The sequence below is a fragment of the Triticum dicoccoides genome, chromosome 1A (genome assembly GCF_002162155.2).
Source record: "Triticum dicoccoides isolate Atlit2015 ecotype Zavitan chromosome 1A, WEW_v2.0, whole genome shotgun sequence".
Taxonomy (NCBI): domain Eukaryota; kingdom Viridiplantae; phylum Streptophyta; class Magnoliopsida; order Poales; family Poaceae; genus Triticum; species Triticum dicoccoides.
In genome coordinates, this window is record NC_041380.1 from 204,088,433 (window position 1) to 204,099,292 (window position 10,860).

The following is a 10,860-nucleotide window of genomic DNA, read 5'->3' on the forward strand; positions in this document are numbered from 1 at the left end:
GAACTCGGCGCGAGACGAAGGCAGCCAGCAGGTCCGGACTAGTCAGACCCTCCGACTGCATCAGCACTCGGAGTCGCGTGATGGCGCCGGCTCCCACAGGCGTCAGCGACCTGGCCCGGTACGACCAGTTGGGCAGTCTGCCAGCCGGCGGGCCGCCTTCGAAAGCCGGCAGATTGACCTAGTCGCCCCTCGTGGCGACGTTCCTAACGTAGAAGTAGGACCTCTGCCACATCTTCACCGACTTCAACAGTGAGATGGAGGGGAAGTGGTTGTCGGCTCCTGTCGTTCGCATGGCGATGAAGGCGCCGCACTGAGCTGGCACGCCCGCGGCCTGGGTGCCGAGCTTGGAGAAGAAGAACTCCCCCAGAGCTCGAGGGTGGGGAGGACTCTGAGGAAGACTTCGCACAAAGCCACGAAGGCGGACAGCAGCACCACTGTGTTGGGGGTGAGGTGGTGCGGCTGGAGGCCGTAGAACTCCATGAACGACCGGAAAAAGCTGCTCGCCGGCAGCCCCAGCCTGCGCTGGCAGTGCGAGCGGAAGATGACCCACTCGCCCTCCTATGGGGTGGGGGAAATCTCCCCCGCCGGCAAAAGACGCACCTGCACGCGATCTTCGCTGGGAAGCCGACGGGTCCGGCGGAGGAACTTGATATGGTCTTCGTGGACTTCAGAGCCGTCCCAGGTGCCGGAGCGCACTGGGGGAGGCACAACAGCGGAGGAGGAACTCATCGCGAGCTGTCACCGCAGCGTTCGCCAGAGCCTGGGCGTGCGGTGGAGCGAAGAAGAGAAGAGGAAGCAGGAGAGCGAGGAGTTGCAAGGAGGAAGAAAGCAAGGGGTAGTGGGAAGGAGGGGCGCGCGTGCCCCCCTCTTCCCCCTACTTATAGCCCCGTGGGCTGCGAAGCCGAGGGGGCGGACGTGGGGATTTACTGCACCCGCAACCCCACGCCCGAAATCCCAACCGTCCACCGGGGCCGCAGCGGATCCGCTCGGGCGCCGAGGCGCGGCAGTGGCGGCCCCACCTACGGGCCTGTCCCGTCACGCGCGTGGGCTGGCAGGACGGCCTAGCCACATGCCCTCGCGCGACAGGCCAAGAACGGGCGGCGGCCTGGAAGCTTAGCTAGCACGCCACTTGAAATCCCGCCGCGACGTTCGAACTACTGAGCAAGTCGGAATTGAGTGAGTCCGAGTTGGGCGAGTCCGACACCTTCTAGTCAGCCCGGCAGAAGTCAATCAAGACCATGTATTGAGCACCCGGAAAGAGAAACTGCTGAGGCTTCTCGGCCGATCGTCCGTGGCACCTCACCAGCTTCGGGGACTACTGTCGGAGTAATGGGCCATGGGTAGGCCAACCCGAGCCCCATAACCTTTCAAGACATCAGGGCAGGCTGCGCCCCTCAAGACCACAGGGCGAAGAGCCGCCTCCTGGGGAGTCTATGGCAAGGCGGCCGACTGCCCGCTCACGGCCGAGTCCCAGGGGCGACTTCCAGAGAAGCCGGCTTTGGGGAGTCGGCCGGCGACTCCAACAAACTGTGACCTCGTCAAAGGGAACGGGGCAGGGGCATGGCTACAATGAAGCCCACTCCCCGCCCCTTACCAAGGGCAGGCATGGATACAGCACGCCGTACTTGGGAAGATCTCCCTGCGGTGTGGCACTGTTGCCCGGCCGGCCCTGACATCAGCACCACTGTACTGGGTCCTGCGCCCACGACGGCTTGTCTGTACGTCCTGGAGGTAGCGGGGCCCACCAGTCAGCGAGACCTCGGGAAACGGTGGGAGAACCGCCAGACGGACCTGTCGGGAGTCGGCCTGGGGGAGTCGGCCGAGCCCTCCCCTGGGGCCCACACGCCATTAATCAAGAAGAGATGGGGAGTGGCCACAGTGATCGCCCGCCAGGCGGCGGGGCTGTTGCCACGACCCCATGACCAAGCTTGCGTCATCAGGAGCACGACTATAGTAATCAGCAGCCGGCAAGACCCGCCCGCGGCGGACGCGGCCTGTCGGCTCCGTACCAGACCAGTCGGCGAGGCCCACCAGTCGGCGGAGAAGTCGGAGGTCGGAGGCACTGACGGCTGGGCCCGCGCCCAGTCGAATTACCATTGTACCCTTGGGGGGTAGGCCTATATAAACCCCCCAGGGCACCCATGCAAAGGGTTTGATCCCAGTAGTTCTATACCATACCAGATAGAAGGAGAGAGCTAGGCTTGCCGTCTCCTACCCCCAGACACAGCTCAAGGAGCAATCGTGTAAACACTTGATCATAGTGATCATGCGGAGACCCCGCAGAGCAGCAGTAGGGGTATTATCTCCCCGGAGAGCCCCGAAGCTGGGTAAGATTCGCCGGCGTGCATATCTTCGCCTCATCCCGTTTCCAGGCACCGGCGACGTTCTACTCGCCCCCACCATGATAAGCCATCCATTGGCATATGTCGCACCAAACCCCCGACACTAGCAGACTCTAGCCCTACTACACTGGCCATCTCTAATGCCCCAACACAGCAGACCCCGACTACAGCAAACAGTATGATGATGCCAGTTGACATAGCACCATTCCAACACAGAGTACACCAAATCCAGTTGCCAAATCCCTTTTCGAATGAGAGAGAGCCCCAATTGCGGCAAATAGGACCCTGTTCTACTTCTTCCTAGTTTAGAAGACGAAGCTTATATTGTTGTCAGGAACTTTGGGCGCATCTTTCCTTCATGGAAAGACTATACCACACACAAAGAACAATTTCCAATCTTCCTCCGCAACTTACACATAAGTAATGTACTAATGTTATTCATGGTAATTACTGCATATGTTTCTGCTCACAGAAGACACAAGATTTCATTCTTTTAAATAGGCAAGGACCAAACTAGATAGTCAACAAGATAAAGGGTTGGTTGCGCTTTTCATGCATTCGTTGATGAAGTATCGTTCATACCTGAGGCAAGAGCACTTCGATGGAAAGCCTCTAAACGGAACTTCTGTAAAGTCTCCAGTGCTACATTTATCAAACAGTGACTGGAATCTTGTTACACATTGGTCCCATGTGCAGTGTAAGGTATTGTCTATGATATCACATCACAATTTTAACTACATTTCTAAATGTGCCTTAACGTCTCTCTTCTATGAAAACGGTTTGTAGAAGAACATTCATTCTCAAGGGACCACAGAATCTCGCAACTATACTGCACACTGCATTACTCCTGTGAGTACCTCTTGCCTTGTATGACCATACTTACTTTTCATAGCTGGTTGATTATGTAGCATCGCTGCACATGTTAGCCTCGCTATCCTCCATTTGGTAGAATCAACCCAATGCTTTTGAAGAGGTTTTGCTCTGCAATCATCTGGTAAGGACTGAACGTCATCTATCACTGTAGTTACATTAACAGCTACTCTCTCCGTCCCATAATATAAGAGCATTTTGTACAGTACACCAGTGTACAAAACACTCTTATATTATGGGAAGGAAGGATTGGTTCATTGTGTAGCATTCTACATCTTATCTCCCTCGCCCACCATTTACTAAAAAAATATCAGATCTATATTTAATCTTACCAAAAAGTTGAATACACAGACATTGCCAGTGTAGAAGTGTAGCCCATTGCTTTTGTCAATACATTTTGTCTTATAATGCTTGTACTTACAGGGATTGGTAGTTGATTATGTAGCATCAATCTGCATCTTATCATCATTATCCTCTACCCCTTCCAATATTATCATATCTATAATTACTCTCTACAAAATGTAGAGTACATGCAATGCTTACGAAGAAGATTCTGTGCTGAAATTCTTGAGTTATCCTTCCCTTGACATGGAGAAGGGCATTATAAAGCCGGTGTTAACTGTTAATGTAAGTCGGTCCTTCTAAAGCCTTTATCCTCAACAACTATTTAATTTTCTCATACTACCTATCGCCAACTGTTGTTTACTTTGTTGTTTATATCAAAATGCATGTTTGCAACAACTGTAAGTTCCAAGTTTTAGTTGTAAAACCACATTCCTTATTCATACCATGCATATTACTCAATACTCCCTATATGCATGCTTGTTTTTCTGGATATATAATCCAGTGTAGTTTGCTGTTTCTATCAAAATGCATGTTCGCAACAACTGTAAGTTCCAAGTTTTAGTTGTAAACCAAATTACTTATTCATACCATGCACATTACTCAAACTCCATATATGTATGCTTGTTTTTGTGGATCTATAATCCAGTGTGTGGTGAAGCAGCCCATGTTTGCACCTTGTCATCTCCTGTTTTCTCTTACTGATGTGGCTGATGATATGAAGAACATGCCATGCACATTAACCAAAATACATACAATGATTGTCTTTTCCCTTCATCTATGCTTATTTTGTTGACATGGTAATCTAGTAGTGTGGTGAAGATCCCCGCATTATAAGTAATGCCAAATTATGCTTTTTGAAGTGACTCTTTATTTTGTAATTTGAAATTGGATGGAATTGATAGCACAATTACCATCTTGGTTTATACACGTGCAAAACCTATCATATCTCTGCTTATTTCAGGGTGATATGCCTGATGGCATGCACAAGTCTGTTGAAGGCTGTGAGACAAACCCAACATCATTGCGGCAAACAAGGCAAAACATCTTGAAGATAGCAAGACAACCCCAAAGTCATGTCTAGATGCAGTGTTTAACTACTTTGATGCTGCAACCGCTTGCTCTAATCATGTTACTAGCTACTCAACTTGTTAGGATCTAAGAGAAATTCCAATGCCACAACTGGTACCTTTTGCAAAATGTGTTTGTTTAACTGCTTTGCTGCTGCAATCGGTTACAATGATGTTAATAACTACTTTTCAGCATCAATCAAAACTCTTTAATTCCTTGTTTGTTTAACTGGTTTATTATTCTAACTCCCAGTGGAGACGTTTTGCTAACTTCAACTTTTCGGAATCCAATCAGAACTTTAATGGAAAAACAGGTTATCCCAAGATCAAAGAGTGAGGTCCCCACGGACGTTGTATCATCCCACAACAGTGGCACCGGCCCAATCATGCATCATGAATTGTCAACTGCTGATGCTCTAAAGGCTAAACTATTGGTCAAAAGAGATTCTACTTCTACACTTAGAGATGAAGTTGACTTGTCGAGGAAGCAAACAACACAATCACAAGCAGTACTCAAGACAACCATTAAATATTTGGTGTATTTCAAAACAAAGCAAGCTAAGACTGACCGCATTGTTAAGGTCCTGAAGGGAAAAGGAAATCAAATTCCCACTTGGTAAATTAGAGGTGAAATGTTTTCTCCATCGTTGAATAACCTTTGTGTTGTTTGTTCATGTAATCGATCAAACCACTTGTTTTAGAGATCATGTAATAATTATTATTTTTTGTTTTGTAATTTTTTTTGAGCATGAATCTGTATTAATTGATAAGACTCTGAGACATTTCATTTTGATTGTTGTGCCAGACCTAAAAATATGCCAATCGGGCTGAATGTGCATTCAACAATAATTGTAGTATAGATGGTCCTTATGTGGCACACATCTGAAAGGGCCAAGTTGTTGTACTAGCTTTGCTAAAAAATGATGCTCTTCTAGCAAGAAAAGTACAGTGGCCTGGCTTATGTTTGTTAGTTGATATTGTTGATCCACATACTCTATAAGTGTTTATATGTCTGTTAGTTTTGTACATTATTGGTTGATTGACTCTGTATTTTGAATCTTTAGACATCGCTTGTGTACATATCTAAATGGGAGTACACTATATGTTGGGTGTGTCATACATGTTACACTTGAGTTGGACATAAAGTGGTTTCAAATATTCGCATTCACCTTAAACTAGATTCTAACTTCTGAATTCAAGTATCGAATTTTGTAAATCATATTCATATATGACAGTGGAATACACCTTTGTAGTGCTTTTGAACATATATAAAAAACATAGAATGATTTATAAAGATTCGTATAAGAATAGAAAATGGATTTGAATTTAGTTGCCAGGGTACACGTGGATGCTTATTCTACAAAAATTTGGAAGAAGCGGCAAAATATCCAATCCCACGTCGGCTACCCAAAGCCAGTGTTTGCGAGATGGAAATTACTGTCTACCCCTTACATAGACAATCCATCGGCCCGATTTCCACTGCTCTCAACAGGGGTAGGTTAGTAACTTCAATTAGACGTGACACGACCACCTCTGAGCCCATTCACACATGGTGGGTGCCAAACATGGGAGGCAAAACACATTTCATTCAAGCTCATCCGAAAGACCTCTATTTCTCCCTCCATTTTCCCCATTCATACACAGTGGGCGGCAAAACAAACTCGACTCGGCTGAAATTGATGTATGCAAATACTTTGAATAGGGGCAGGTTTGTACTTCACTCAGACATGACACAACCGCCCTACCTATCAGCCCCTTTCATACACCGTGGGAGCCAACCGTGGGCGTCAAAACACCCTCTCCTCGCCCAAAATCGCTCTAGGCAAATATTGGGGAGATGTGAGATTACCGTCCTATCCCCAACCGACAAGAAATCCAAATTTGAAACGGGGGCTAAGTTTGTAACTTTCCCATATTTCGGACAGACGCGTCCCAAAAATATGTGTAACACCCTCGATGCGACTATAGCTACCACGTGTCGAGGCATGACTTAGAGGCATAATCGCATTGAAGGCATATGTCGCAAGTTAGGCAATCTTCACAACATCCCATGTAATATAAATAATAAAGGGGAGAGAACATAGTTGGCTTACACTCGCCACGTCAATCAAGTACATAAATAACATTACATCATCCAAACACTCATGGCCCGACTACGACGCCAAAATAAAAGAGAACCCAACATGCGACACGGTCCCAATCACCCCCAACTGGGCACCACTACTGATTGTCGGGAAAGGAAACATAGTAACATTGAGAGTCTTCGTCGAACTCCCACTTGAGCTCATACACGTCTCCTGGAGCGGAATCCTCGGGCCCTGCATCTGGTGTAATAGTAATCTATGAGCCACAGGGACTCAGCAATCTCGCACCCTCGCGATCAAGACTATTTAAGCTTATAGGTAAGGCAAGGTAAATATAGGTGGAGCTGCAGCAAGCGACTAGCAAGTATGGTGGCTAACTTATTCGCAAAAGAGAGCAAGAAGAGAAGGCAAAGCATGAGCGAGAAACTAGAGAGAAACCTGCGCAAACATTACTCCAACACCATGTCCACTTCCCGGACTACGCCGAGAAGAGGCCATCACGGTAACACACTCAGTTGATTCATTTTAATTAAGTTAAGGTTCAAGTTATCTACAACCGGACATTAACAAATTCCCACCTGCCCATAACCGCGGGCATGGCTTTCGAAAGTTCAATCCCTGCAGGGGAGTCCCAACTTAGCCCATCACAAGCTCTCACGGTCAACGAAGGAATAGACCTCCTCCCAAGATGTTCCGATCAGACTCGGTATCTCGGTTACTCAAGACACTTTGACAGGTTAAAACAAGACCAGCAACACCGCCCGAATGTGCCGACAAATCCCGATAGGAGCTGCACATATCTCTTTCTCAGGGCAAACTCAGATGAGACTAGCTACGAGTAAAACCAACCCTCAAGTTTCCCCGAGGTGGCCCCGCAGGCAGCTCAGTTCGGACCAACACTCAGAGGGAGCACTGGCCGGGGGGGGGGGTTAAAAATAAGATGACCCTTGGGCTCCTGTAACCCAAGGGAAAAAGAGGCTAGGTGGCGAATGGTAAAACCAAGGTTGGGTATTGCTGGAAAAGCTTTAATCAAGGCGAACTATCAAGGGGTTCCCATTATAACCCAACCGCGTAAGGAACGCAAAATCCGGGAACATAACACCGATATGACGGAAACTAGGGCGGCAAGAGTGGAACAAAACACTAGGCGAGAGGCCGAGCCTTCCACCCTTTACCAAGTATATAGATGCATTAAGATAACAAGATAATATAATGATATCCCAACAAGTAAATAAATGTTCCAACAAGGAACGGCCTTCAATCTTCACCTGCAACTTGCAACGCTATAAGAGGGGCTGAGCAAAGCGGTAACATAGCCAAACAACGGTTTGCTAGGACAATGGTGGGTTAGAGGTTTGACATGGCAATTTTGGAGGCTTGAAAGCAAATGGTAGGCATCGTAGCAATGGCACAGCAAAAGAGCGAGCAAACTAGCATAGCAAAGATAGTAGTGATTTCGAGGGTATGATCATCTTGCCTGCACAGTTGTTAGAGTTGACTAGATCCTCGAAAGCAAACTCAACGGGCTCCTCGTTAGAGAACTCGTCTCCCGGCTCTACCCAAACAAGACAAACAAGCAACAAGGATACAATCAACCACGTGCAAGACCAAGCAATATGATGAAATGATGATATGCTATGCGGAATGAGATGCGGGATGCAAAATGCAAGATATGACAGGAAATGCATGAACCTGGCCTCAACTTGGAAATCCAAGTGTGCCACTGGAAAGATGAGATGAAATCGCTTGAAAACAATATAAAGAACACCGGAATCGGAGTTACGGTTTGGAAATGGCAAGCGATTCAAAAATGACACCGGTCTGCGATTTACAGCAAGTAGGCATATAAATGCAACGAAATGAACATGCTACAGCCACCAAATATGACAACAAAATACATGGCAGGGATGCACACAAGATGCTTAACAAAAGTCTAGCACTGAGCTACGGCCAATTCATCCATTAACAGGTTCAAACAAGCATGGCAAAAATGCATATGACGAACAGATCTCAGACTTTGTGAAATTAACACTCGCCTGGAATTTCAGATCAGGTAGACCTCTTCGGAGCAACGAAACTACATGCTACATGACCTGAACATGGCAAAGTAAAATATGGCATGGAGCTACTCAAAGAGATTAACAAAAGTCCCTTAGTGACCATGAGTCAAAAGGGATCAGAAAATACAATTGCAAGCATGTGAACATAGCAAAAACATAATCAGTTTTCAGACTTAGTGAAAACTGGCACAAGGTGAAATATAACTCAAGTAGGCATGTTTACGAGCTCAATGAACTCACTACGGTGCAAGTCATGGCAAGACAAGCATACCTCCATCAAGAAGGCACAAAATTCAAGCTAGACATGGCAAGAACAATAGCATAGCATGCACGGATCAACTACAACATCATCGACAAAATTGCAAACAAGTTGACAATCTGCCCAGATTCACAAAGTAGCAAAAGTAGAGCTTGATTGAATCAAGCTAGGGTGCTCCATAATTGCAAACAAAGACATGGATGGATAGAGCACTACAAGACTAACAAAACTCTCTTACTTATCATCCCCAAAAGAGGCAAGGATCACTAGGAAACAACAAGAACATATGGCATCATGAGATAAACAGCTCCAGGACTTAGTGAAATCACTAAGTCCCTGAAAACAGACTTAGCAAGTGCACAACTTTAAAAGCTTGCACTAGTCACCACACACATCCTAAAAATACATGGGTTGCACCTATGAAGAGATGAAAAAACCCTAAACAAAACACATGTAGAACTCACGAGCATAGCATGCACACATTAATCATGGCAAAAATGACAAAAGTGCTAAACGGAGTAGCAGATCTGACAATTAACTCAAGTAGCCCTCTTCTCACAGCATTTCGGGCGTCAAGATGAGCTCAAATGAAAATGATGCAATGGAATGAAATGATGTACTCTCTGAGTTGAACATTTTGATATGCTATATGCATGAATCGGAGCTACGGATGCAAAGTTACGGAGCCGCGAAAATGGCAACTTGGATCTGGAATTCTGGGACTTAGATGAAATTTTTACCCCTAGGGTTTACTGTTCATCCGCGATCCAGATCTAGGCACGGAATTCGAGGAACGTCGGGGCTGCACTGTTCGCCAGAGTAGGGGGCCGCGGTGGTCGGAGGAGGGCGGAGGCCGGCCCGGGTGGTCGCCGACGCGGGCTATGGGCGCGGCGGGGCGGCGCGGCCGGTGGCGGAGTCGGGCGGCGCGGTTGAGCTCGGCCTGGGGCGGCGCAGCGAGCTCGGCCGGCGAGGAGGCGGTGGCCGGTGCGGGCTCCGGCTCGCCGACATGGAGGAGCAAGGCGGCGGGGTCGGGCTTCCGGGGCGGCGGGGCGGAGGCGATGCCCCGTGCGGCGGCGGCGGAGGACTGGGCCTCGAGGGCCGGCCTTGGGCCTCCCGGGCCCGGCGCGGGAGTGGCGGCAGCGGGCGAAGTGGGCGCCCGGGCGGATGAATCCCGGGGCGCCACGTGGCGGCGGACAGCGGTAACGACACGTCCGTCGGTGGCAAGTCTTGTCCGGCGGGCGCGAGGACGATTGCTAGGGTTTCTGAGGTAGGAGGAGATCCGGAAATCGGGGGGGGGGGGCTTTAAATAGGCATAGAGGGAGCTAGGAGAGTCCAAATGAGGTGCGCCTCCGGCCACGCGATCGCGATCGAATGCTCTAGATGATGGAGCAGAGTTAGGTGGGTTTTGGGCCAAATTGGAGGGGTGTTGGGCTGCAACACACACGAGGCCTTTTCGGTCCCTCGGTTAACCGTTGGAGTATCAAACGAAGTCCAAATGGTACGAAACTTGACAGGCAGTCTACCGGTAGTAAACCATGGCCGCTTGGCAAGTCTCGGTCCAATCCGGAAATGTTTAATCCCCACACATGAAAGAAAGCTAGAAATGACCACCGGAGGAGAACGAAGCGCCGGAATGCAAAACGGACAACGGGGAAAATGCTCGAACGCATGAGACGAACACGCATGCAAATGCAAAGCACATGATGACATGATATGAGATGCATGACAACGACAACAACACACGGAGACAAAACTCGAACCCGAGGAAATAAATATAACTTAACATCGGAAACGGCAAGAGTTGGAGTACAAATAGGGAAAGTTACATCCGGG